Source organism: Lithobates pipiens, unplaced genomic scaffold (genome assembly GCF_037356315.1).
Source record: "Lithobates pipiens isolate NorthernLeopardFrog02 unplaced genomic scaffold, aLitPip1_a1.2 Scaffold_18, whole genome shotgun sequence".
Lineage (NCBI taxonomy): Eukaryota > Metazoa > Chordata > Amphibia > Anura > Ranidae > Lithobates > Lithobates pipiens.
The window spans coordinates 30,394,970-30,419,587 of record NW_027507758.1 but is presented as its reverse complement, the minus strand read 5'-3'; the positions used below and the strand labels follow the sequence as shown (position 1 = coordinate 30,419,587).

General features: G+C 48.4%; 2 long non-coding RNA genes across 2 annotated transcripts in view; one reads left to right on the top strand and one right to left on the bottom strand.

The window, feature by feature from the left end:
- Positions 1 to 7,269: 7,269 nt before the first annotated feature.
- Positions 7,270 to 24,618, top strand: part of LOC143990034 (uncharacterized) — a 60,822-nt gene continuing 43,473 nt past the window's right edge. Inside the window, exon 1 of the long non-coding RNA XR_013277118.1 lies at positions 7,270 to 7,718. This is a non-coding gene — a long non-coding RNA (uncharacterized LOC143990034). The remainder of the gene's footprint in view (positions 7,719 to 24,618) is intronic.
- On the bottom strand, positions 18,583 to 22,623 carry LOC143990033 (uncharacterized). Its single transcript, XR_013277117.1, has 3 exons — positions 22,439 to 22,623; positions 19,709 to 19,810; positions 18,583 to 18,674 (listed from the first exon to the last, which is right to left on the bottom strand). It is a non-coding gene; the product is annotated as an uncharacterized LOC143990033 (long non-coding RNA).

Genomic DNA, 24,618 nt, shown 5'->3' with positions numbered 1-24,618 from the left:
CTTCCAAATATAGAAAGGATATTATACTTGACTGCTGCCCTTCTGCTGCAGTCTGCTAAACATTCACAACTCACTTGTTCCACAAAAGTTCTTATAAGGACTGGTAACTTGGTATAGGGTGCTACGGTACATAGGCTTGAGTGCGGTACAGTCTGCTGTTCTGTAAGGACCGCTATCGGTCCACAATAGATAGGGTTGACGTGCACCACTGCTGACCGCTGCCCTATACTGCAGCAGTCCTTCAGCGGTATAGGGACTGACGTACAGTCTGCTAAACACTAATACACAACCTGCTTGGTCCACAAAAGTTCTTATAAGGACTGGTAACTTGGTATAGGGTGCTACGGTACATAGGCTTGAGTGCGGTACAGTCTGCTGTTCTGTAAGGACCGCTATCGGTCCACAATAGATAGGGTTGACGTGCACCACTGCTGACCGCTGCCCTATACTGCAGCAGTCCTTCAGCGGTATAGGGACTGACGTACAGTCTGCTAAACACTAATACACAACCTGCTTGGTCCACAAAAGTTCTTATAAGGACTGGTAACTTGGTATAGGGTGCTACGGTACATAGGCTTGAGTGCGGTACAGTCTGCTGTTCTGTAAGGACCGCTATCGGTCCACAATAGATAGGGTTGACGTGCACCACTGCTGACCGCTGCCCTATACTGCAGCAGTCCTTCAGCGGTATAGGGACTGACGTACAGTCTGCTAATCACTAACACACAACCTGCTTGTTCCACAAAAGTTCTTATAAGGACTGGTAACTTGGTATAGGGTGCTACGGTACATAGGCTTGAGTGCGGTACAGTCTGCTGTTCTGTAAGGACCGCTATCGGTCCACAATAGATAGGGTTGACGTGCACCACTGCTGACCGCTGCCCTATACTGCAGCAGTCCTTCAGCGGTATAGGGACTGACGTACAGTCTGCTAAACACTAATACACAACCTGCTTGGTCCACAAAAGTTCTTATAAGGACTGGTAACTTGGTATAGGGTGCTACGGTACATAGGCTTGAGTGCGGTACAGTCTGCTGTTCTGTAAGGACCGCTATCGGTCCACAATAGATAGGGTTGACGTGCACCACTGCTGACCGCTGCCCTATACTGCAGCAGTCCTTCAGCGGTATAGGGACTGACGTACAGTCTGCTAATCACTAACACACAACCTGCTTGTTCCACAAAAGTTCTTATAAGGACTGGTAACTTGGTATAGGGTGCTACGGTACATAGGCTTGAGTGCGGTACAGTCTGCTGTTCTGTAAGGACCGCTATAGGTCCACAATAGATAGGGTTGACGTGCACCACTGCTGACCGCTCACCTATACTGCAGCAGTCCTTCAGCGGTATAGGGACTGACGTACAGTCTGCTAATCACTAACACACAACCTGCTTGTTCCACAAAAGTTCTTATAAGGACTGGTAACTTGGTATAGGGTGCTACGGTACATAGGCTTGAGTGCGGTACAGTCTGCTGTTCTGTAAGGACCGCTATCGGTCCACAATAGATAGGGTTGACGTGCACCACTGCTGACCGCTGCCCTATACTGCAGCAGTCCTTCAGCGGTATAGGGACTGACGTACAGTCTGCTAATCACTAACACACAACCTGCTTGTTCCACAAAAGTTCTTATAAGGACTGGTAACTTGGTATAGGGTGCTACGGTACATAGGCTTGAGTGCGGTACAGTCTGCTGTTCTGTAAGGACCGCTATCGGTCCACAATAGATAGGGTTGACGTGCACCACTGCTGACCGCTGCCCTATACTGCAGCAGTCCTTCAGCGGTATAGGGACTGACGTACAGTCTGCTAAACACTAATACACAACCTGCTTGGTCCACAAAAGTTCTTATAAGGACTGGTAACTTGGTATAGGGTGCTACGGTACATAGGCTTGAGTGCGGTACAGTCTGCTGTTCTGTAAGGACCGCTATAGGTCCACAATAGATAGGGTTGACGTGCACCACTGCTGACCGCTCACCTATACTGCAGCAGTCCTTCAGCGGTATAGGGACTGACGTACAGTCTGCTAATCACTAACACACAACCTGCTTGTTCCACAAAAGTTCTTATAAGGACTGGTAACTTGGTATAGGGTGCTACGGTACATAGGCTTGAGTGCGGTACAGTCTGCTGTTCTGTAAGGACCGCTATCGGTCCACAATAGATAGGGTTGACGTGCACCACTGCTGACCGCTGCCCTATACTGCAGCAGTCCTTCAGCGGTATAGGGACTGACGTACAGTCTGCTAATCACTAACACACAACCTGCTTGTTCCACAAAAGTTCTTATAAGGACTGGTAACTTGGTATAGGGTGCTACGGTACATAGGCTTGAGTGCGGTACAGTCTGCTGTTCTGTAAGGACCGCTATCGGTCCACAATAGATAGGGTTGACGTGCACCACTGCTGACCGCTGCCCTATACTGCAGCAGTCCTTCAGCGGTATAGGGACTGACGTACAGTCTGCTAAACACTAATACACAACCTGCTTGGTCCACAAAAGTTCTTATAAGGACTGGTAACTTGGTATAGGGTGCTACGGTACATAGGCTTGAGTGCGGTACAGTCTGCTGTTCTGTAAGGACCGCTATAGGTCCACAATAGATAGGGTTGACGTGCACCACTGCTGACCGCTCACCTATACTGCAGCAGTCCTTCAGCGGTATAGGGACTAAGAGTTTTGTCACAGGGTCATTTAAAAAATGACATGCAGAGGAAGAGGCAGGCCCTTCCGCAGGGGTGGTAGGGGTAGGGCAGGAGCAACAGGCTTGAGCCAAAGTGGGAAGTTGCAGAAGGTGCGTTCAATTACTTTAAAGGATGCACCAGACTTGGTTGAGTGGCTCGCTCAGCCTTACTCTTCTGCACCCTCCTCATCCTCTCGATCTGCACCCTCTTCTTCACTCTCTGCTATGTGCACCCCCAAAGACACTACCACCAACAACACGACCACCACCACCACCACCACATACCTTCCGCTTGAGTCACTGGAATTATTTTCCGATCCATATCAAGAGGACATTTCTGATGCGCAGCCACTCTTGGTATTGGATCAGGAAGAGGAGGTAGCAACAAGCGCTACTCAGCAGTCTGACGCCAGTACCCAGATCAGCCCAAGGAGGAGGTTGGTCCCCGGTGTTGCTGCCTACTCCGAGATCTCTACTTATAGCGGTGGGGAAGGTGACGTTGATGATGACGTGTCTAGTGATGTCACGTGGGTGCCCACAAGAGAGGAAGAGGAGGGGAGTTCAGAGGGAGATATGGACCAGCAGATAGGGAGGAGAAGCAGCAATGACTTACATTGCACAGCAGGGACAAAGCAGACTGCAAATGTATCAGGAGCGAGTCATCGACCATGTACGGTCACATCTGGCGCTCCCAGGACACCGGCACATGGCTCCGCAGTGTGGGCTTTTTTTAACGTGTCCGCTGCTGACAATAGCGTTGCCATCTGCAATCTTTGCAGTCAACGCGTTAGTCGCGGTAAGCCCAATACTCACCTAGGGACGACCGCCTTAAGAAGGCACATGAGCAGCCATCACCGAGCCCAGTGGGAGCAACGGAACACACAAAGCCACACTGCAGGCTCTCACCGTCCAGCCTCGTCTTCTACTTCTCCTTCTCCTCTCTCCTCACAATTGTCCTCCACTCCACCTTCCATCACGCCAAGCTCACATTTTTCTGCAAAAAGGCAGGCTTCCGTGGGCCTAATGTTTGAGCGTAAAAAAATGATGATGCCGGATAACCCTCTTGCCCAACGGTTGGCGGCTGGCTTGTCAGAACTCATAGCCCGCCAACTACTGCCATATAAACTGGTGGACTCGGAGGCCTTTCGCAAATTTGTGGCCATTGGAACACCACAATGGAAGGTCCCAGGAAGGAAGTATTTCTCAGAGAAGGGCATCCCAGAGCTATATGGCCATGTTCAGCGGCAAGTGAATGTATCTCTGGCACACAGTGTCGGTGCCAAGATACATCTGACCACAGACACGTGGTCTAGCAAACACGGGCAGGGAAGGTATATCAGTTTTACTGCCCACTGGGTGAACCTTCTGACGGCCGTCAAGCATGTAACCCGTGGCACCCGTGTAGATTTGGTTTTACCGCCACGGATTGCATGCAGGCCTGACTCTTCTTCTCCTCCTCCTACTCCATCCTCCTCCCTCTCCTCCTCAGCTGCCTCCTCCTTTTCCGCTGCTAGCGTCTCTTCCACTGCACCGCCCAAGCTCCCCAGAACCTATTCCACATGCCAGGTGAGACGTTGCCATGCCGTGCTGCGTCTGTTGTGCCTGGAAGCAAAGAGCCACACTGGCCCGGCACTCCTTTCAGCTTTGCGTTCACAGGCAGATGAGTGGCTAACACCGCTCAATTTGACAGTTGGTAAAGTGGTGTGTGACAACGGTGCCAATCTGCTTAGCGCATTGAAACAGGGCAAAATCACGCACGTGCCGTGCATGGCACACGTCTTAAACTTGGTCGTGCAGCGATTCCTTGTCAAATACCCTGGGGTCCAGGACATCTTGCGGCAGGCAAGGAAAATCTCGGCCCATTTCAGAAGATCTTACACGGCCATGGCTCGCCTTGCTGACATTCAGCGGCGACACCATCTGCCGGTCAGACGTCTTATTTGCGATTGCCCGACGCGATGGAACTCAACCTTCTATATGCTTGATAGGCTGCTCCAGCAGAAACGTGCAGTTAACGTCTACCTGTATGAACTCTGCGAAAGAAACGGTTCTGGGGAGCTGGGTTTTTTTTCACCGCGCCAGTGGCTGCTCATGCGCGACACATGCAGACTTCTGCGGCCATTTGAGGAGATCACCAAACTGGTCAGTCGCAGCCATGGCGCCATCAGTGACATGGTACCTTATGCCTTCTTTCTGGAGCGTGCATTGCGTCGTGTCATTGATCAGGCTGTGGAGGAGCAGGAGCGGGAAGATGAGGAAGTCGCAATGCTGGATGAATTCCCAGGGGGGGCTACTCTATCTGAGACAAGTCAACAACAGGAGTCTGATGAGGAGTCAGAGGAGGATGGTGCCGGGGCGGATGAGCAGGAGCAAGAAGAGCATGCTTTAAACCTTTCTGGGATCCCTGTTGTGCGTGGATGGGGAGAGGAGAATGAAGAGGACGACATTATCCTGGATGATGAGCAGGAGCCAGGCCACCACACCGCTTCCACTTTAGTGCAAATGGGGGCCTTCATGCTCCAGTGTTTTAATAGGGACCCCCGTATAAAAAGCATGAGGGTCAAGGACCAGTACTGGGTGGCAACGTACTTAGACCCCCGGTACAAACACAAAATGGCGGAAATGTTACCGCCGTCGCAGAGGGCTGTCAGAATGCAGCACTTCCAGGCCTTGCTTCGAGAAATGCTGCATTCTGCTTTTGCGTGCGCTGGCAGAGGAGCAATTCCCACTCCCAGAGAAGGATTTGCGGGTACCAATCCAACAGCGCCTGCAAGAAGAGGCCGGTTTGAAGATGTGTTGGTGACTTCGGATATGAGGTCATTCTTTCAGCCGACCCATCGACAGGTGTCATCCGGATCCAGCATCAGGGAACGCCTAGACCGTCAGGTGTCCGACTACATTGGGTTAACGGCCGATGTGGACGCTCTGAGGAGTGATGAACCCCTAGACTACTGGGTGGGCAGGCTTGACCTCTGGCCAGAGCTTGCCCAATTTGCAATCGAACTGTTGGCTTGCCCCTCATCCAGTGTCCTGTCCGAAAGGACGTTCAGCGCAGCAGGGGGGATTGTGACCGATAAGCGTACTCGCCTAGCTCACCACAGTGTTAACTACCTCACATTTCTAAAAATGAATGAGGCATGGATCTCGGAGGAATTCAACACATGTGACCAGTAGACCATGTATATGTCTATAAACTATTTTTTTAATCAAGCACACAGACCTTCTTAATTCATTTGGCTCACTTCCTTGACCCAAAAAAGCACACCGTACTATATGCCCCTACCCTCCTCTTTGAAGAGGTTGAGCGGTGTCATATTTCTACTGGGGCTGCTTATGATATCCCTGTGCTGTGCTGACTTCCTCCTGGGGGTTCTTATTATGAAGGGATCACACTATCCCTGTGCTGTGCTGACTTCCTCCTGGGGGTTCTTATTATGAGGGGATCACACCATCCCTGTGCTGTGCTGACTTCCTCCTGGGGCTGCTTACGGTGCTGCTGTCAGTGCTGTATGTCACGGTGCTGCTGTCAGCGCTGTATGTCACGGTGCTGCTGTCAGCGCTGTATGTCACGGTGCTGCTGTCAGCGCTGTATGTCACGGTGCTGCTGTCAGCGCTGTATGTCACGGTGCTGCTGTCAGCGCTGTATGTCACGGTGCTGCTGTCAGCGCTGTATGTCACGGTGCTGCTGTCAGCGCTGTATGTCACGGTGCTGCTGTCAGCGCTGTATGTCACGGTGCTGCTGTCAGCGCTGTATGTCACGGTGCTGCTGTCAGCGCTGTATGTCACGGTGCTGCTGTCAGCGCTGTATGTCACGGTGCTGCTGTCAGCGCTGTATGTCACGGTGCTGCTGTCAGTGCTCTGTATTACGGTGCTGCTGTCAGATGCCTCTATCACGGTGCATGTGTCATTCCGGTATGTCACGCTGCTGGTGATCATCTCCTGCACCCTCTTCTTTGCCTACCCTGGTCCCTGACCTTCCCTCTCCTCCATTGCCTTCATTAGCTCCATAGTCCTGAATTGTTAGAACAATTTCCCAAATAAAATAAAAATGCTTGTAGTTATCGATCCCAAATTCACCTCATACATGTATTATGTCATTGTCCAGATGGTGGGACTACGTTTTACCCCCTAATAATTACCACGTGGCCGCAAATTCGACATGAAGGTTTGCAAAGTTCGCCTCCCATTGAAGTCAATGGGGCCCGCGGCGAACGTTCTGTTTCGCGAACGTTTGGGTCCGTTCGCATTTCGCGTTCGCGAAACGTCCCGTCGGAAGTTCGTCCATCACTATCCCTGATCGCTGTCACACAAGCCCCAGTGTCACCAGACCACTGCAAGCCAGCAACAATGTTCCTGATCACCACCAAGGGAAACCCAGTGTTACCAGACCAGTGCAAGCCAGCAACAATGTTCCTGATTACCACTACACGAGTCCCAGTGTCACCAGACCAGTGCAAGCCAGCAACAGTGTTCCTGATGACCACCACACCAGTCCTAGTATCACCAGACCAGTGCAGCCAGCAACAGTGTCCTGGTCACCACCACACAAGTCCTAGTTTCACCAGATCAGTGTAAGCCAGCAACAGTTGGATTCATTTTTCTATTTCAACACAGGAAATCAAATCAGACTTAGGCAGCGGTCTGCTGTTTTGGGTTACAGCCGTTGCACATTAGTCATTTCCATCCAGCAAGGAAAGCTTCCCCATCATCAATCTGAAACCTGTCCTGGGCTGTTAGGAACTGTATATTGTGACCTTCAAGGAGGAGGACTGCGGCAGCTCACAATGGAAATATAAACAATAAGTGAAGAAAACCTGACACTCTAAGTTTACTGGTACATTTTATGCCTAACGGGTTTCTCCTTTAAAAACTCAACGCTAAAATGTTTTAGCTTGTGTAAAATGTGACATTTCGGTCGTATCTTTCCTGTCAGGGGAACTGGACAGAGATAGACAAGTAACATTTTGTGACCCAGCATGGGAACAGGTCAGCCTTGGCTCTCCAGGAGTGTCACCGGCAGGAAGTGAAGGTGAGTACGCTGACAGTAGACGCTGATGGACTGCCGTTATTATAGGTGAACGTATTAAATCATCCACAGAAAATAAACTTCCTCTTGTCATTCCTCCAGATGGCTAAACTTATCTTCTTGACTGCGTTAAAGATATTTTATGACTTGTTTAAATAATATACTGTACGTTGCAAATATTTTATACCTGCATTTCCAGAAATGCGTAACCATTTATGACGGTATGAAGCTTAATCAGCTCTATAGGTCATGGAACAATAAATGTTATCTCTTCCTACTATATGGAATTGATTTTTAAAGCTGACCAATGGCACACAGAATCCCTCTTAGCCCCTGTACACACGGTCGGAGATTTCCACAACCAAATCCGTCGGATTTTGCCCGTCGGATTTTGTCAGTCGGATCTTGTCCAAAACTGTTGCATACACACGGTCAGACAAAGTTGGTGAAAAATCAGATCTTTCAGAACGTGATGACGTAATTTCGTTACGACGGGACTACATTCAGGCTAGTAGCCAATAGCTTTTGATGTACGAATTTGATCTGAGCATGCGTGGCACTTGGTCTGATCAAAATTCTCTACACATGATCGGAGTAAGTCGGATCGGCCCAGTTGGTCGGGAAATATTTCCAACATGTTGGAAAATTGGGTCCGACGGATATTCCAACGGAATCAGTCCGATGCATACCACACACAGTCGGATTATCCGACGACACGGTCTGATAGGACACATTCCGACGGATTCTCCGACCGTGTGTACAAGGGCTAAGTTGTCATATTGCATTGAATTTTACAGAAAATTACTGCAATTTGAAAATGAAAGGTCATATTTATTAACAAAGTGGTATTAAACGCTCAATTATGAAGTTTTTTTTAAACCGATAAACATGTTATACTTACCTGCTCTGTGCAATGGTTTTGCACAGAGCAGCCTGGATCCTCGTCTTCTCTGCCCCCCCCCCCCCCTGGAGTCTTGGCCCCTTCCCCTTGCTGAGTACCAAGTACCACCCTTGCGTGCTTGCTCCCGAGCCGTCTCTGTGTCTCAAAGCGGAGTTCCACCCAAAAATAGAACTTCAGCTTTAAGGAAAAGTGACCCCTGACATGCCACATTTGGCATGTCATTTTTGGGGGGGGGGGGGGGAGCAGATACCCTCTTTTTAGAGGGTTCCAGCTCCCACTTCCTCCCGGCGCACCGCGGCGCCGGAAGCAAGTTCACCTCTCTAACTTCCCTCTCGGCAATCAACTGGGACACGCCACAGGTCCCAGATGATTGCCTGGCCAGTCACGGCGCGTCGCGCGGCTCGTGCATGCGCAGGGCGTACCCGGCTGTGAAGCCACAGCTGAGCACCCACAGTGATAATGCCAAAACGGCAGAGAGGAGGGGGAGATGAGCAGGGCTTCGTTCCCCCACATCGCTGGACCCTGAGACAGTTAAGTGTCCAAGTATTAAAAGTCAGCAGTTGCAGTATTTGTAGCTGCTGACTGCTGAATATTTTTTTTTTTTAAGCGGAACTCCGCTTCAAGCAGTGGTGGCTGGTGGAATTTTTTCTTTGGGGGGGGGGGGGAGGGGTGGCAAACAATCCACCGGGCCAAGCACCCCCTTCCCCCAGGTTGGTCGGTCGGGTCACAGGCACCCCCCCCACTCAGTCGGTCACCAGCTTCCTCTGGGCGGCATGTGGTGTGCGGCGTCTCCTCCTCTTGGTGCTTCACGGCGGCTTCCCTTGGGTTTCCTCCCTCCTCCTCGACGGCCAATGGGATTGCTTCTCCTGTTGGCCAATCAAGTGACGGGTCAGGACCCGCTTCCTGATTTGCCAGGAGGAGAATCAGGAAGACAATAGCGTATATTAATTCGCTATTGTCAAACAACTGGGTGGGCTCGGGGCGCAGTGCTATGTGCTCCAAGCCAATCCTTTTTTGAAGAGACTCTAGCTCTAATCACATGCTTCTAAAAAAATGAAAAAAGTCAACTCCATTGCAGTTCATGCGTCCAGTGCCCTGCATGTAGTTTAGGGGGCCGGGCATGGAGGGGGGGTGCTGCATTCCGGGGCGCCACTAGTCTTAAAGTGACACTAAAGTTTTTTTTTAGTTTTTTTTAAAATAACAAACATATCATACTTACCTCCACTGTGCAGCTCGTCTTGCACAGAGTGGCTCTGAACCTGCTCTTCTGGGGTCCCCCTTTGGCTCTCTCGGCTCCTCCCTGCATCAGATAACCCCCTAGGAGAAGTGCTGTCCCGAGGGGATTACCTTGCAGGCGCGCTCCCGAATCCAGCATGTGCCGTCCATAGAGGCCGAATGCAGGACTCGGCCCCGCCCCCCTTCGGGGCACGCGTCATTGGATTTGATTGACAGCAGCGGGAGCCAATGGCTGTGCCTCTATCAATCTATCCAATCAAGAGCCAAGAACCCCGGACAAAGAGAGAGAGTGTGTCCCCGTGGGACAAGTTTCGAGGGTTCAGGTAAGTAAAATGGGGGGGCTGGGAGGTCGGTCGCTGACAGGTGTTTTTTCACCTAAGGTGAAAAAACACGAACCTTTACAACCCCTTAAAGGGAATTATGGACTCTGTGCTGCCTCCACTCCTTCCTCACTGGTTGTGATTGGCCGCAGTGGGAACCAATGGCTCCCACTGCTGTGTCCCAGCCAATGAAGGAGAGACTCGGGAGAGCGGCTGCTCTCGTGCACATTGCTTGCTGGATCGGTCTCAGGTAAGTATTGGTGGTGGGGGGGGGGGGGGAGTTGGGGAGAATGAATGAAGCTAAAAAGCCTTAACAACCACTTTAAAAGTACAACATGGATCTTTTGTGTAGAAATTGTATATACTATATTATATTTTTATTTGATATATTTTATTTCCACCAAAGTAAAGTTGCTCTTTAACCAGGGCCACTGTTAGAAATGATGGGGCCCATGAACAGCCTACCTGAGCAGGCGCGTGGGTGCAGAACACAGACAGTGCGCATTTCGGGGGCCGCTTACTCGCGCTTGCCCACCTGTCACATTAAGACCTCCAGCCGTGTTTGTACAGCTGCTGCCTCCCCATAGAATAACAGGTGGCTCCGGCTGCATGAAGAAACTGCTCATTGATGCAGCCAGAGCAGATGTGCGAATTAACCTTTAATTATTTTATTTTTTTTATGATTTTTTTACAGTTGTTTTTATTTTTACATTATTTTAAGAGCCCTGGGGGGGGTTTGGTAATTCCTTTACCTCTATCCCTTTCCATACCTCCCAACTGTCCCCGATTTTATATATTTATGGATTATTTATTTATTACTAGTAATGGTGGCGATCAGCAATTTTTAACAGGAGACATCTTACACTAAGTGACAGTTTTTGGGAACCATTGACACTAATAAAAATTGCACTGTCACTGTACTGATGACACTGGCAGGGAAGGGATTAACTTTAGGGGTAATCAAAGGGTTGAATGTGTTCAATGGGAGTGCTTTCTGTCGGGGGTTGACTGGGGGAAGACAGAAATCCGTGTTCCTGCTTAGCAGAAACACAAGATCTCCATCTTCCCCTGTCACAGAATGGAGGTCTCCTCTCCTGAGAACGATCACCGGGTGACAGTGAAACATCGGGTCCGCCGAACCCACTGATTGGCACCTGTTGTGTTCAATTACACAGGCACGTGCGTCTCAGACCCAGTGCACGAAATTATTTCGTGCACGAACATACAGGTATGTGATTTCGCACAGAAGGGCTGCCCTGCCGCAGTATAGCTGTGTGGGGCGGTCCAGAAAAGGTTAAAGTAATTATAAACCCTCAGGGAAATGACTGGCCTCAGGTGATACACAGAGATGAAACAAATCCTCCTACATAAGTTGTACCTGTTTATCTGAAAGTCTCTCTTCTATTCATCTGTTCAAAGTCCAGAATTTATACAGCTTGTCCGAGCTTTCACAAAGCAGGGAGCTGAAGTTAGGGCCCTTTCACACAGATGTGTCCGTGTACGGGCTCCGCTTTGCTTAGCAGGGATCGCTCCGTTGATCCCCGCTGAGCAGGCAGATGACAGGTCTGTCTCTGCACACTGTACAGGGACCGACCTATCAGAGCACTGCGCCGCTCTCCTGTATGGGGGATCGAATGAAGACGGACCATAGAGTCCGTGATCGAATGAAGACGGACCATAGAGTCCGTTTTCATCCAATCTGATCTGCCAGAAGGATTTGGAAAAATAGGGTTTCCATCCGTCGCACTTTAGTGGATTGGAGCGGGTTGGATGTCAGTGGACATGTCCCCATGACATTCGTTGCTACACACCCCCCTTCACACAGCACACAGGTACAGAGCTGAGGTTGTCAATCACAGGCTGTGTGCTCGAGATCTCTCCCCTGTCACCCTTTTACCTCTTGGCGTCAGGAAACACTTGTCAGAAGTGTCTTAAAGCAGAACTTCAGTAATTTTTTCATCTTTCCATCTATTAAATTCTCTGCCCTTGTTTTAACTTTGGATAGTAAAACATTTTTTTTTTCTGCCAGTAAATCCCTTATACCCCCTTATATTCCCTTACAGCCCACTTCCTGTTTCTTGTCTGGTAAAAAGCCTAGGCTTGTGACATCATGCACAGCTCTCTCTCTCACTCTGGTGAGAGTTTGTCAGGAAGGGGAAGGGGGGGGGGGTGAGAGCTATAAGAGGGACAATGAGAGCTGCAGAGCTGGAGGTGTGCCTCTGTGTGTCGGTGTAAACCCAGGAAGTGAACAGGCAGCAGCTTCAGCTGCCCACAGTTAAAATTGATGCAGCCAGAGTCAGTGGAAGGAGATTTCTGCAGCATATTTGGCAAGTACAGAATCACAGTATATATAAAATAATATGCAAAGTGGTTGGAGGGAAGCTTCAGAATGGAAAAGGTGTTTTTATTACAAATTATGTGGACAGACTGCAAGTTCCTTTTTAAGTCTGAGGTTTACAACCACTTAAACTATTATAGCTGAGTTTCTGTGAATGCTAAAAAATATCAGCAGAACAAGTAGTTTGCAGGGCAGCACATGTCAGATATCTGGTACCCTATTAATATGTCCACAATACTTTTGTGATCTGTAAATGTTTGCATTTTTAAATTACGTTTAGTACTTTTTTTAAGTCAAAAAAAGCTATATTACAGGATATATATATATCTATATATACACTACCATTCAAAAGTTTGGGGTCACCCAAACAATTTTGTGTTTTCCATGAAAAGTCACACTTATTCACCACCATACGTTGTGAAATGAATAGAAAATAGAGTCAAGACATTGACAAGGTTAGAAATAATGATTTGTATTTGAAATAACATTGTTTTTACATCAAACTTTGCTTTCATCAAAGAATCCTCCTTTTGCAGCAATTACAGCATTGCACACCTTTGGCATTCTAGCTGTTAATTTATTGAGGTAAGCTGGAGAAATTGCACCCCACGCTTCTAGAAGCAGCTCCCACAAGTTGGATTGGTTGGATGGGCACTTCTGGCGTACCATACGGTCAAGCTGCTCCCACAACAGCTCAATGGGGTTCAGATCTGGTGACTGTGCTGGCCACTCCATTACCGATAGAATACCAGCTGCCTGCTTCTGCTGTAAATAGTTCTTGCACAATTTGGAGGTGTGTTTGGGGTCATTGTCCTGTTGTAGGATGAAATTGGCTCCAATCAAGCGCTGTCCACTGGGTATGGCATGGCCTTGCAAAATGGAGTGATAGCCTTCCTTATTCATTTATTTAATGAAGATGCCAGTTGGGGACCTGTGAGGCGTCTGTTTCTCAAACTAGAGACTCTAATATGCTTATCTTCTTGCTTAGTTGTGCAACGCGGCCTCCCACTTCTTTTTCTACTCTGGTTAGAGCCTGTTTGTGCTGTCCTCTGAAGGGAGTAGTACACACCGTTGTAGGAAATCTTCAATTTCTTTGCAATTTCTCGCATGGAATAGCCTTCATTTCTAAGAACAAGAATAGACTGTCGAGTTTCAGATGAAAGTTCTCTTTTTCTGGCCATTTTGAGCGTTTAATTGACCCCACAAATGTGATGCTCCAGAAACTCAATCTGCTCACAGGAAGGTCAGTTTTGTAGCTTCTGGAAGGAGCTAGACTGTTTTTAGATGTGTGAACATGATTGCACAAGGGTTTGCTAATCATCAATTAGCCTTCTGAGCCAATGAGCAAACACATTGTACCATTAGAACACTGGAGTGATAGTTGCTGGAAATGGGCCTCTATACACCTATGTAGATATTGCATCAAAAACTAGACATTTGCAGTTAGAATAGTCATTTACCACATTAGCAATGTATAGAGTATATTTGTTTAAAGTTAGGACTAGTTTAAAGTTAGCTTCATTGAAAAGTACAGTGCTTTTCCTTCAAAAATAAGGACATTTCAATGTGACCCCAAACTTTTGAACGGCAGTGTATATGTATATATATATATATCTATATCTATATATATATATCTATATCTATATATATATATATATATATATATATATATATATATATATATATATATATATATAGATATATATATATAGATAGATATATATATAGATATATATATATAGATATATAGATATGTTTTCCTTTATGATGGGGGTGTATCATGTTTATTTTGTTGCGGCCGTAAAATGCATGCAGTAAAACATCCCTCTCTGGAGGATTTGTTGAATGATAATGTAGGCGGTGTGCATGAGCCCTCTCATATGCAAGTATCAGGCTTGGATAAAAATAAATAAAAAATCTTTCCAAGGATTATAAGCCTGAACAGTAATATAAACCAGAATTCCATCGGAGTTAGATTTTGAATGGGATCTCACCCATTACTATGATTGATGTACTACGAGAACTGTGATCCATTTGATGAATATTTCTGTTACATGTATGTCTATATATGGATCGCAGTGATGATATTATATACATCAACATGGTATTATGTTTTTGGAATGTTCTCATAGTTTCTGCTATTGTTATTCCTCTATTGCCATTTTTTTACATTTTTGTGACTCTTTTTTGTGACTGCAGATTTTTATTTTATTTTTTGTCCAACATACAGAGCAATTTTTTTATTTTTATATCTATATCTATATAGATATAGATTTATATCTATATCAATATATATCTATATCTATATAGATATATGTAGCGCTGCCATCCTTGCCTATTAATGCGGTTATGGACATTACTGTGGTTTTGCATCGATGTGAGAGCTAACAAATTGACGATTTATACACAGACACTAATTGTGATTTTAAAAGCCACAAATGTGGGAAATTAAACTTTAATTGCCATTTTAACCTGTGTGTGCCACCTTCTGTGTGTGTACCAAGGCCAAATATTCCAGGGTATGTAAACCTTTCATCAGGGCTATTTGGGTGATTTCTGTTATCATTATGATTTAAAAAGAATCCAAAAAACTATGTGATATTAAATGGCTTCATGTGACTTTTTTTTAGTTCGTTCTTCCCCTTTTCATTAGTGGCACTTTTGTGTTTTTACTTGGGCTGTTTATCTCTATAGCAGTCTAGTTTTTGTATTTACCTTAAATCCATATTGGTGGATAAAGTATGAATATACAGTAAAACCTTGGATTGTGAGCATAATTCATTCCAGAAACATGCTTGTAATCCAAAGCACTCGTATATCAAAGTGAATTTCCCCATAAGAAATAATGGAAACTCAGATGATTCGTTCCATAACCATTTATTCATAAATCCTTCAGTTTATAGTCCATATAAAAAGATTATAGCAATGTGAACAGGCTGTGTAACCATAAAATCTCCATCCACAAATGGAAGACTCCACAAGGGGATTAGAAGCAAAATCCAGCAGGAGCTACAGAGTATAAAAGAGAAAAGAGGCGTCTCTAAGTGTAGCAATATTGTTACATTTAATGAAGGTACAACATTGAACAAGTCACATGGTTGATGATTAAAAGAGGCACATCTAAGTATGCAGGTATCCAGGGTAAAGCTGTCCACATAGACCATCCTCCGCACACCGCCGGCTCGCATCGATGTCTGCAATCGTGACTGGGAAGACTATCCTGCAGTAGAGCGATCTGAAAGCGAGGCTTGAACTGCTCGTGGAGCGCAGTGTGGAAGGGATGACGTCTGATGTCACCTGTCAGTGCTCTCTGCTCCTCCTCTTCTGGGGTCACCTGTCAGTGCTCTCTGCTCCTCCTCTTCTGGGGTCACCTGTCAGTGCTCTATGCACCTCCTCTTCTGTGCTTGCCACATCGCATTTAGATAGTTGCCAACATTGTAAAAAAATTGCTAGGGACACTTTTTTGGGCTATAGGCGGAGTCTTAATATAATTAGGGGTGGGGCATGCATTTGTAGGAGTGACATAGCAAAAAAGTGAAATGGGCATGGTTTACGCGGACTAGTGGGTGTGGCTTATATGGGCGTGGTTCAGATGGGGTGTGGTTAGAGTTTTTGATGAATGAGAGATGGAGAAAAAAATGGGAAAAGAGGGAGGGAGGGAGAGAAAGAAGAAGGGAAGGAGAGAGAAGGAATCAAAGAGGGATGGAGGGACAGCAGGCCCAGATCCTACACCACAATAGAAATGTGTATTCCAGAGTTTAACAAATCAGCAGATAAAGATACTCCAAACACCTGGTGTTAGCGCTTCAATCATCCCAGCACCATGGTTGTTGTGGTATCAGGATGATTGAAGCGTATTATTACTATTATTACATTGTAAAATTGAATGAAGTCATTCAACTTACCATAACCCAGAATCAGATAGCGTTAAATGCTCAAAGGGTTACTTTAACATAGGGTGACACTAGGAAAGTACCAATTGTGGGGTGCCAACGTCCCGAAATTAACTCAATTGAAAATAAACCTAAAAGAGATGGACTTTATAGGCACCCAAATAAAAAGACCTAATAAAATGTTTTTCTTATTTTATTAAAAATACATATAAAAAAGAAAGTTAAAGTATAGTTATTATAATAACATATAGGATACAGTTAGTTTAATAGTATACCCTGTACATATAGACATTGACATCACATAGTAACCATATTCATAATCATAAGTCAGGAGCGATTCCCAAAGCACTGTCTTATATGGGTATCTGGTGAGTTGTGTGTCCAAGTCTACATCCGGTTATATCAGAAATTTCAATTCAGAGGCTCGACATGTCGCGCGTGAATCACGCTTCCTCAGGAGCAGCAATTTTCTAATAAACAGATATATGAAACACTAAATAATATACATAAACAATAATAGATATATTAACAATCAAAAAATAAGAAAGCATAAAAACATAACTACTTGTATATATATATATATATATACCGTCTGGTTCAATTAGGAGCGCACACTTAACACCCTGGTTGGCTGAATTCATAGAGGCAGCAGCAAAGCTGCCAAGTGGGAATATATTGAAAAATATTTATTACTATATTCAGGTGTTTAACAGATCTGATAGAAACTCCCGGGGAGGGGGGGCACCCATCTTAGAGAATACTGATAAATTAGTAAATACCAATGTTAAACAAATGACTAAAAATAAAAAAGACCGAAAATTGTGCTTACCATGATAGTAGGAGGCTAAAAATACATAATAAATGCCACACAGCCTGGGCAGTTGCACAGGACTCTCAACGTAGAAATATGTAATATAATGATGTAGCCTCAAAGAACCAACGGGCTAGACTTCAAAAAACTTTTCATAATAAAAAGTGATGGGTACTAATATAACTGAAAAATATATAAAATATTCCTCACTGATCCCAGCGCTCAAATAAAAGGAAGTTTATCAAAATCTAATTGTAAGCTGCTATCATGAAATAAAATCATAAATCACATGGACATATAGAATACGTCATCTATTAACCTCTCATGACTAGGGGATGTGCTCATTTGTGAGGCTCTTCTATAACCACTTATACTCTAAATTACTTATCTAACAAATGACCAGACGACACATTATCCTCTTTGGAGTCGAATGGCCATAGCAGCCCATTTTTCTTTATTACAAACATATGAAAAAATACAAAAATACAAAAATACTCTGAAACATAACTTAAATGCATATAAATACATTTTCAACAAAAAACATTATAAACCAAATATATATACATCCAGCATTAACCCATTTTTGATCTAGAGGTCTTTGAAGGTAAATTAGAATTTTAACCCACCAGTTGTATCGGTAAACCATAAACAGGCCCCCCGCCGTGTAATTACGCAAGCTCAGGGACAAACCAGCAACTTCCTTCCAGATACAACCTCCTCCATTCCATTATTAACCTTTTAAGGGAGAAAAAAGGACACCCATACCTCCATCTGTGCCCAACCCCCTTTAACCTCCATTATTTTTTCCAGCACCACCTTCAAAGACCCCATAGACCTAATGCCACAGCAAGCGCATGTGACACCTTACATGCGTGACGCCCACCACATCCTAACTGCCCGTTGCACACCGTCTTGCACCCCCAGTTGCCAAAGGTCAAGTCCGATGGCATTCAAATGCACGCCATCAGAGCGCAAAAAACGCCAAGTCTCCTCCTCCAAATCCCGATGACGCACCGCCAGCCCTCCATTCCGGACAAAAAACTTGGCCACCGCCTTGTTTACCTTCACCCTGGCCCTATTCAAGCCCGCTACAGAGCGCGCCAAACGCCAAGCCGTCCTGGCCACAATATCGGACCAAATAAAAATTGTATCAGGGAAAGAGGCTTGCAACCGTAGCAGATCAAATTTTATATCCCTGATTAATTCCCGGGCACACCGCAAACCCAGATCATTACCACCCATATGTAACAAAACCACATTAGGAGGACGATCCAAGCGAGCGTACCTGTGTATTTCCGGCAACACCCTAGACCACAGCATCCCCGGGATACCCAACCAGCGAACCGTGCCTTCCTCCCTAGACAAACCCAACAACCTCCCATCCCTCCGGACCTCAGCCCTCCTGGCACCCCAATAAACATATGAGTGTCCAAGGATCCACACCAGACAGGCCTCCGAGTCTGAAAGAAAAGAAAAAACACAAAGGAATAGAGTGGTAGGGTGGGATGAGAGGAGAGCAAGGTTGCACAACGCTTCCTTAAAGAACAGAACGTACCAACCCGGCCCACCCCCGAAAGAAAGAACTGCACCCCCCAATCCGACCGAGCCCCAGCATCACCCCGTACCTACAATAAATGAGGGCGGACGTACAAACTTAATCGCGCCGATTCCCAACGCCCAATGCTCTGAACAGCTTGGTCATCCAATCCCCACCGGACCGCCTCTGTGGCAGCCCCAATGCGGAAAGAGTGAGAAGAATAGTTGTTAACCGACAACCCCGCGGCCACCAAACACTTTTTAAATACCGCCTGAAATTGAAACCTAGACAAGGCCGTGCCATCCTCATGTCGGAAGAAAACCCCCTCCCCCTGGGGCCGGATACAGTAAAATTCCCCCACCGATGCCACCGGACACACAGGGGAACCCGGAATCGACCGCAATTCCACCCACACACCCTTGCCCAACCTATCTGTCTTGGACCTGCGCAAGAACACACCCAACGCTCCACCCCGCACAAACACTTCGCTCACGTCTAAACCCCCATCACCTCTCTTATTCCTACTCACAATCTCCCCAACCCGAAACGCCCCAAAAAAGGCCAAAACAAAAACCGCCCGGAACAACACCCTCTCAAAACGTGAAACGCAAACACGTTGCAACTGTTTTACCACCTCGCCCAAAAGCTGGAACGAAACCGGTCGTCTGGTATCAGCCGCCGAGCGACCAGCGCGGTAACCACGCATAGCGCGCCGAACCATAAAAACCTTAGTAGCATCCCTCTGGCCCACCAACTGAAACATAAAAGCCAGCCCGGCCAGCTTTTGCGACATATACGACGCCGACACTCCACTTTCAAAATTCCGACCAATAAAATAAAGCAGCAAAAGAACCCTACCCTCCTCGCTACTGCAATCTCCCACCTCCTGTACCAAAGCGCCCCATTCACTCCAGACCTTACTGTACGCTGACCAGGTAGCTGCCGATACGGACTTACGAATCAACAGCTGTGCTGTGGTAAGGCGATGCTCCATAACCTCTCGGGGCACTGAAGCCCGTGCGCCTCCGCTGCCGGTGCCAACTGACGGAATCTGTCCCACTGGAAACGAGACAACGCATCAGCCACTGAATTTTCTACTCCAGGAACATGCACAGCAGTCACAAAACAATTAAGACACAAACACTTAAGAACCAGATAGTGCAGCAAACGCACCACAGGAGGAGAAGATGCAGTGTTATTATTAATGGCATGCACCACCCCCAGATTATCACAATGAAAGCGAACGCGCCGATTCTGGAAATCGCCCTCCCACAATTCGACGGCCAGTACAATGGGGAACAATTCCAGTGCGGCCAGATTGCGAACCAAACCCGCTTCCCTCCAAGACACCGGCCATTCCCCAGCGCTCTACCGACCCTGAAAGAAAGCCCCAAAACCACCTGAACCAGCCGCGTCCGTGAACAATTCTATATCAAAGTTAGAAACCACCCTATCCAACCAAAGCGAGCGGCCGTCATAACTGGCCAAGAAGGAATCCCACACCGACAAATCAGCCTTGAGTTCCTGGCCCAGGCGGATGAAATGATGAGGAGCCCGAACGCCAGCTGTGGCCGCCGCCAAGCGCCGGCAGAAAACACGCCCCATCGGCATAATGCGGCAGGCGAAATTCAACTTGCCCAAGAGCGATTGCAGGGCCCGAAGCTGAATCTTCTTCGCCCGCAAAGCCCCGGCCACCTCCCACTGCAGATCCTCCAACTTGTCCATCGGCAAACGGCACTCCATCGCCATGGTGTCTATGACAATCCCCAAAAAACGCAGCTCTGTGGTCGGACCTTCCATTTTATCCGGGGCCAACGGGACCCCAAAAACCTCAAACAACTGCTGAATCGTAGCCAAGAGAGACGCACAAACGCGGCTATCAGCAGGCCTGATACACAGAAAGTCATCCAAATAATGGATGACGGAAGATAAACCAGAAACATCCCGTACCGCCCATTCCAAAAAAGAACTAAACTGCTCAAACAACGAACAAGAAATTGCGCACCCCATGGGCAAACACCGATCAACGTAAAACATGCCCTGCCACTGGCAACTCAACAAGTGGCAGCAATCCGGGTGAACCGGCAAGAGGCGGAAGGCCGCCTCTACATCCGTTTTCGCCAACAATGCCCCCTTGCCGAAACGCTGCACCCAGTCAACCGCCGTATCAAAAGAAGTGTAAGACACTGTGCAGAGGCTGGGATCAATGGAGTCATTAACCGACCCCCCCCGCGGATGGGACAAATGATGAATGAGCCGAAATTTGTTCGGCTCCTTCTTCGGAACCACGCCCAACGGGGAGACCACCAAATTAGACATGGGCGGATCCCCAAACGGACCAGCCATGCGCCCCAAAGCAACTTCCTTGAGCAACTTGTCTGTGACAACACCCGCATGCTCCCTAGCCGACTTCAAGTTGTTCGCAACCGGCGGAACCACCTGAAGCTGACTATTCAACCGAAAACCCTCCGCAAACCCCAACTCCAGCAACTTGGCTGCAACTCGATCAGGATAGCGCCTTAGAAAAGGCACCATCCTTCCTACCCTCACCGGCGTCACCCCCTTTTCCAGCGTCCCCCCCTTTCCCCCGTCCCTGCTTGAAGCACCGGGACTGGGAATGGGAACCTCCACACGCGGAACACTCGTGCCGGAATCGACACTTGGCCCCGAATTTGCAAGTGCCGGCATTGAATTGCCAACAGAAACCCATGCGGTTTCCGGCCGGTTGTCCGACGGCTGCCGGGCTCCCGGCCCCTCCCTGAAAGGCAGGCAAGGAGCCCCTCGGGGAGGACATCAGCTTCATCCAAAGACTAATGTCCTTGTGATCCCACCGCAAGGACGGGCGGACCGCCTTCTTCTGCCTAAATTGCTCATCATAGCGCAACCAAGCAGTCCCCCCGTAGACCCTCTGCGCCTCCCCGATGGAATCGAGGTAGCAAAAAAGTGGCGAGCAGTTTTCCGGCGCCTTCTCCCCAATAACGCTAGCCAGAATCACAAACGCCTGCAACCAGTTTGCAAACGTGCGCGGGATCAGCCGGTACCGCCGCTTCTCTTCCTCCTCCTTCTTGCTCTCATCCGGCTTAACTTTGTCCAAGTTAAACTTCTCCAGAGGTAGCAAGGAAAAAATCTCCACATATTCCTCTTTCCAAATGCGGTCTCTCACCTCAGTCTTCAAGTGAGCGCCCAAAGGCCCCTCAAAACAGACGTAGACCTCACATTTCGCTGCGTCAGCTAGACGCAGGCCATCCCCTCCCGCTACTCCCTTAGCGGCTACCGCCGCCTCACCAACCGCAGCCGGCGCAGCAACCACCGCCGTCGCAGCCGCAGGAACAACCCCCCCAACGGCCGGGCCAGGAGCAGCTGCCAGCGGACCGATCACCGGCCCATCCGCAGCAGCCACCACCACAGGGGGAACCCCTGACGGCAAACCCCGAACCCCAGACTGCGCACCCAAGGCCCACGCAGCCACCGGAGATGCCTCCGCCGCCGGCCGTGAACCAGCCTCACAGTGCGCCAGAACCTCCCGCAAACCCGCCAACAAGGTGTGAACTACCCCCACATCTGGAGAACCCGCCCCAGGGCCGACCCCTAAGACGCCAGACGCCCCAGCGCCCCCCACCCCTCCCGAAGGACCCCCCTCAGGAAGGACAGAAAAAGAAGAAGAAGACAGAGTAGAAGGTCTCTTACCTGGCTGCCGCTGCCCAAGGGGACATCCAGCCGTAGGTCCCGTGCCTCGTGCCGTCCTCGGTACCTCATCCTCCTCCGGCTCGACCAGCTCCCCCTCCGACAAGCCGTCTTGGGAACTCCCAGCCTCCGATCGTGCCGCCACACCAGGCCGTGGGTCAGGATTCCTCGCCGGCGTAGAGCGCCCTGCAGCACCATCCGTACTACGCGCCGTGGAGGTCCGCAACCCCCGCTCAGCGTTCTCACCACAACGAGCCCTGGGCCGGGCCGGGGAAGCCCGCCTAGCCACAGATCCAGACCGCAATGCGGACCGGTCCCCCCGATGGAGCCGCGATGTCCCGGCCGTCCTGCTCCGCCCCCGTCCATCAGGATTACAGGCCCCGGCCATTCCAAGCGACTGGCCAGCACCCGCCGAGGCCTCTCTCCCACGGCGAGCCCCCCTCGCTGCAGGCAAGAGGCCCGCAGAGGTAGCCGCCATCTGACCCCCCTCCCGCGCCTGAGCAACTCGGCCCCCGGGATCACCACCCCCCCCGCGCACGCCGCGAACTAGCACTCCCCCCAACCGCCACCGGCCTACGCTTAGCCGGCGGGGTAGCGGTGTCCCTATCCGGGTTCCCCCCAGCCCTGTCAGCGGCCAGCTCGGGGCTGTACCGCTCCGGAGGCCAGGATCTGCGGGCCCCGAGGCGGCCGGGAGGATGAGGGGGGGAGAGAGGGGGAGGGGGGCCGCCGAGCACCACGCCCGAGGCCTGGCCGGGGCCCCGCAGCAAGCCTGCCACAGAGGCCTCCAACCAGCCAGCACCCCGGGTCACCGCCTCCTCCCGCAGCCTCGACAATACCGCATCCACGTCCATCATGTACACCAGTCAACACCGCCGGTCCGCCGGGCTCGATATGCTAAACGCAGGGGAGAGCTGAAAAAAAACTCTCCTCCTGCTTCCTATTCCCCCAGCGCGCACTGAAACTCTGCGCGCCGACTCCGCCCCCTTTCCTCGTCATCCCCCCCGCTCAAGGGCCCGCCTCCTCCACACTTCCTCTCCGCCCAGCCGAGCCTCACCGCCCCCACCCTCGTCATGTCGGCCCTCCCCTTATCCTAATGTCCGGGCCATTTCTTTACATAAAATATACTATATTGACAGCGCTAAATATCCAATAAATTTCAAAATAAATATACATAAAAAGATGACAGTTCGTGATTTTCAAGGAATCCACCAAAAAAGTTTTTTAAAGCCCAAAAACATGAATATGAGCTATCCACTATAGTGTTCACAAGATGATGTAAAAGAGAAGAAAGTCCATCTCCAAGCTAGAGACACCAGTGCACAGAAGCTTCACAATCGGTGACACCCCTTATGGTAAAAAACTCACCAGAACTCAAAGGGTTAACAGGCACATCATAAACAATTATTATGATTGGTTCATCGGATTCCTTATGGAGATGCTTCTCATTATAACCAATGCCAAGCGGTTGTCAACATCAATAGTAAAAGGTTCCTTGATCTCCTTACAACAATATCTTTTGGATTTACAGTACTCCACTCAAAACGAATTTGGTGGATCCACTCAAAACTTTTTTGGTGGATTCCTTGAAAATCACGAACTGTCATCTTTTTATGTATATTTATTTTGAAATTTATTGGATATTTAGCGCTGTCAATATAGTATATTTTATGTAATGAGAGGTTAACGGATGACGTATACTATATGTCCATGTGAATAAAAAGTGATGAATGATCATAAAGGCAAGCAGATGATCCCATCAATTTCTTATAGGTAGAGGTAAGGGTAATAGAGAACCCATCCAATAGTCTAATGCCTATAAAGACAAGAAAAATATAACACAGGGATAACGGTAAGCTTAGTAGTCAGTTTGCACCAAGCTAAACAGCTCGTATTATTGCAGTCATAAACCCAAGAAGGATAAACCAGAGTACCTTGTCAATAAAACGAACGTGTCACCACACAGCATTACATCATCACCGTTCGGATAGAGACGACAATTGCAATGTGTAGGACGCTGAAGCTGAATAAATATGTTCCGACCGGAAGCACGTCACTGAAACACGCCACGCACCTCCGGTCCCACCGAAGGCCATTGCGCAGACGCAAACCGTCTCCGTGGTAGCGGCTAAACAGGAGGCAAATGCGCATTTGCCTCCTGTTTAGCCTCTACCACGGCTACGGTT